The sequence below is a fragment of the Watersipora subatra genome, chromosome 3 (genome assembly GCF_963576615.1).
Source record: "Watersipora subatra chromosome 3, tzWatSuba1.1, whole genome shotgun sequence".
NCBI lineage: Eukaryota > Metazoa > Bryozoa > Gymnolaemata > Cheilostomatida > Watersiporidae > Watersipora > Watersipora subatra.
The window spans coordinates 25,692,955-25,697,811 of NC_088710.1; the positions used below are offsets into that span (position 1 = coordinate 25,692,955).

General features: G+C 38.5%; 1 long non-coding RNA gene across 1 annotated transcript; it reads left to right on the forward strand.

Annotated features, from left to right (window-relative positions):
• Window positions 1-1,316: 1,316 nt before the first annotated feature.
• Window positions 1,317-4,563, forward strand: LOC137391986 (uncharacterized). The gene is made up of 3 exons (XR_010978197.1): window positions 1,317-1,442; window positions 3,551-3,647; window positions 4,428-4,563. It is a non-coding gene; the product is annotated as an uncharacterized lncRNA (long non-coding RNA).
• Window positions 4,564-4,857: the final 294 nt, after the last annotated feature.

A 4,857-nucleotide genomic window follows, 5' to 3' on the forward strand; every position in this document is an offset into this window, starting at 1 on the left:
GAGACTGAGTGAAAGTTGGCTTATCCTTCACAAGCAAATACATAGATGAACATTTTGAAACGTCTTTCTGCAGCCAGACAATTTTCCTTTGTGATCCGACCACTTATGAGCAAGCACTTGGTGGTCACAAACTTTATGAGTGTATCACATTGCTGCCTTTAGATATGGTTATACCCGCTCTCATCTAACAAGTCCATCATAAAAGGGTGTTGCATTCCATTGAGGTCTACCTTGAAATTAGAGACTTGTTGAGCCCAGCTGCTGGCAATATAATTGATTTAGATTAGTTAACCAGCATTTCTGCACTACTGAACGCCTGTGAAGCTGGAAACTTAACTAAATGGGTTCCTCCTCAATTGTCTGATACCAGCAAATTGGAGTTTCATGCAAATTCTATTCTGGTCAAATACCTAGACATGGTAATCTTCATACGTAACTGCTACTGTCAATGGTTACCTAATTACTCTACTTAGACTTGCGAACATCTGTTTGTGACTGAATATACTCGGTGCGTGATCGATAAACTTGTTTGTATTTCATTTGGGTAACATAATTTCATATCTATAGTTTTGTAAGGCGAAGCTTGTAAACACGAGAACAGTACAAGAAAGAGTTTGAAATATTTGAAGTAAATGTACAATGCGTCGCGTTGTAGGAATGTATTTGCTCTATTAACAGGCCAACTTTGTAACTATTGCTTGAGTTGATTTTTTGAAAAAGTCAGCTCCTATCTCTCCCGCAGTTGGACATACGTAGAAATAAATGCTATAATCACCAGGCTTGAGAAACAATATACAATCTTGGCCAATGCTACATTTAATGCTGTTGTCTGTCTAATGAGAAGCATAAAATCTATCAAAGGCGGATGACTAGAATAGAAAGCTGTGGCAGCAGCGGCTCATACAGTTGGCAGATGCTTTGACTTGACACTAGCTGACAGAAAATATTTTAATGATGTACCATTGCATCTGTTTGCAGCCTGCAGTGAATCCGTTCCCCTAGGAATGCGTTACCCAGTCACCAACTTTACCGACTCTCGCAACTGCCAGAACTACTACAGATGTCAAGGACTTTCCTGCTCTCAATGTCCGTGTCCAGAAAATGAGACATTCAATCCTCTAACGCTGCAGTGCGACACCAGTACCAGCGAGTGCCAATGTCCAGGAAATACTCCTGAAACAACGGTCATTATAGATACACAGAGTCTACCTCACATCTACCTCACCTACATCACAGAGTCTACCTACTACTTCAACAACAACGAAAACAATACCTGAGAAAATTATACCGGCTCGGAGTTCGACTCTGCCATATCGGGCAGATGATCAAAACAGTCCTAATGGAATTGTTATAATAGTTGTGATCATAGCGCTCACAGTTGTAATACTTCTTGCACTGATCGTTGGATTCTGTTTGTGGCAGCGAGGAGTCTTCCCTCTCAAGTAAGTCACTGAGAATGAAGTTGTATGAAAGGGTTTCCTTTAAAATAAGCTTTCTGAGCAAGATTTAATGTTGATTTATACAACCTTTGGTTGTACACTTTGGCTTTAATAGTATACAACTTTTAGTTGTATACTATTAAAAATCCGACGCACTCTTAATTCTAAGCAGACTTAATTGGCTGTTTTAAGTTTATCTAACATGAATCATACACGCAGCACCAGGGCCTTTATATGGCGTGTAAACTGGGTATTTAAAATGGTTAAGGACTTACCTCCCATGGCACATTGGCAAACAGAATAACAATATCACATGTTTGAAATGTTGTCTATGCCATATTTAAACTAAAATCGCCTGCAATAACAAATTTTACCTATTATTTCGTTTTTTCAATATACACTCTGGAGCATTGAAAGCTTTACCTAATTTTTCACATGTGAACCTTACAACATCGTGAAACTGATAGTTGCTACCAAGGACAAGGATGACATCCTGTTGTAAAGCTGTGTTAAGCCTGGTTCTCAACCCACAGTAAGGAGTGGTGGTAATGCAAACGACGGCTGCCGGTGGTTGCTGAGAACCAGTAGGCTGATCTGAGCCGGCAGTAAAATATCTGTCGGCGGTGGCCGCCAGCAAAGCTCACCGAGTTGAGTTTTTCTACGGGCCCTTGCTTAGGTTGTATGATTTCGCCGGTAGTGAAAACCGTGCACAGGTGGCATATGCACCCAGAATGCATTGCCCGTACGCTTTCCACAAGGGGTTGGGCAATACACTGACTCTTTCTTTGGGATAAAGAAATGAATACCACGTTGACCTGGAAACATTCTTTATATTTTAACTCCATGCATAAAAGGTACCATTGTCTTGAAGCAGAACATTTCTTCCTCACGTTATCACCTTTGATACATAACCAGAAGCTGAAAACGTCCAGCCTACCCTGGTACCGCTGATGACCGCAGGTACACCTCCGGCTGTTCACGGTGGGGTGAGGATTAGACTTTAGATCGTATTCAAGAAAAACAGTTTGTTAACAACGTAATGTTAAGCAAAATCTTTCGTATGACATCACCATATTTCAATTTGAATCATTATTTTTCGTGATACTGGCTAAAATGTATATGAAGACTTGGAAATAAATCGAAAAACAATTACGATGTTGATCCGTCATTTGGTTATGTATAAATATAGCATGAATAGATATAACTGCCCATTTGGGTTAAATTGTGAAATATTATTTTTTTCATATTTATTAACAACAGAGGTGTTAACAAATTGTTTAAATGAACATGTCTCAACAGGACCCTTTCCTACTAGCTCTGCCTACATGTTGGTTGCAATTTATTCTACCTAAACTAGATGTAATTTTAACAAAATAGCTGTGCCTAATTTAATATTTATAATATATTATTAAACATGGAATGTCAAAACATTGCATTATACAATGCTACATTAATACTATTATTTTACAGCGCTATAAAACTGTAAAATGCACAAAGCTACAATTTACTATAGCAAAGTATACCGTACATTTTTTCCTTTTATTGTGTTAGAGATTTTGAAATTTGAACCAAGTTGAAGTTGAAAAAACTGAGTCTAGTCAGGTTACAAAAATGCCATAATTAACAGACACTGATACGAGACATCATAAATTATTTTCATTGAAAAGGCACATTGGCAGCGAGACAGATTAAGCCGTCTATAGACAGACAGCATTCACTTCCAGTGGTTACAAGCATAGTGTAGGGCCTGTTACATAACACGTTCCAGCTAGCATGAATAAACTGCAATTTCCCAATAATGGTTAGTAGGTGCACTTGACACAAAAGTGGTTTTATTTAGATCAGTTGTAATGTTACAAGCTGATCACACATTTGCTACGCCTTGTCATCTCATGCGCTGTTACATAAGACTATAAATTGGTTTCTGAATGCTACAATTGATATTAGTTCATCAGTGAAGAAAGCATTTCAACAGCGAAAGCTTAACAAAGTTTTATGGCAGCAGCGATGGGTGTTGCTCTTATTACTTGCAGCAGGTGCTTTAGGCATCTCTATCACTTAGGAGATAAACAAACAAACCTGGCTGTAACTGACTATGTTCTACGTTGTAGGAAAGATGCTAATATGCATCCCTCTAATTATGATGGCTATTTGCACACCCTTCCAGCCAAAGAAAGACATGTCTACGCCGAGAATGCCAATGGAACAGTAAGCAAACAAAATATGAATTACGTTTATTGTTCTTTTAACTATTCGGTACATGAACATCTGAGTACCCGAGAGCTACTGAATAATACTTGCCCTTATTGCAAATGCAAAGCAAACAAATTAGCTAAAAGGTTTCTTGGGTATTTTTGAGGCCTGCGAGTATGATGTTTTTTAATTTTGTCTCTTCGTGCAGAGAACTCTCTTGGAAGTGTGAAGATTCACCTAAAACAAATGGAATAAAAACCATTCTTGGATCACTTAGCTTCAGTAATAACAATATGTAATGAAATGGTTAGTAAACAGACTGCTAGTAACTACTTGGCGTAAGAAGTGTAGTCCTCCAATTTTATTACACGAGCATCTATAATCTATCTAGTTTACAGCTTAAAAAAATCCAGATGATCTGTGAAATAAGGCTGAACAAATATGCCCTATGAACAAATTGAAGCCTCATAAGCTATGCCGTATGTGTATTCCCTGCTGGCAGGAGTAATTGGCAGCTAATGATAATATATTTCAACATACATGATGGGTGTCATGAAAACCTGACCCTGGCTGAACAATATATCGGAATGTCATAAGTTTCCTATTAAACTCAATTAGTGAAGAGAATGCAATAATGAACAACAGAGAGTCACAATCTGGCAGCATCCTTTGTTTCTATTAGGTTCTTTAATTGCATCTAGGCTAAACTGTATGACTACTAAAGATATAGAGCCAGCAGGGGTCCTAATTTCTTCACAGTTTTTTATGTATTCATGGCACATTTTCTTAACGTAGGTTGGTCAAGAGACGCAAATCCGAGGCCATAATGATAAACTGAGAAGACAACTACACCATATATATATTCCACCGATTTCAATTACATCGCTGACAGCCGCGTCTCTACACCCTCATGAAACTTTTGTCTTGCCCGCAAATCACCAACTAAGACAATATCCACAGATAGCGGCCTATCCTAACTCACCCCAAACAACAACAATTCAACACAGAGACTAGGCTAGATTGAGCGCAGGAAATCAGGAAAATAAAGGCAACACAAGTCAGAATAATAACCAAACATGGAAGGCAGGATGCTGCCCCAACTGTCTGACTAATAACAGTAGTACGGTGAGCTGCTCAGACTGCTCTAACTGTTCGACTCAGGAAACTATTGATAGAAGTAATTGGTTGAACTACAGCCACTGTACACCTCATCATCCACAGCTCA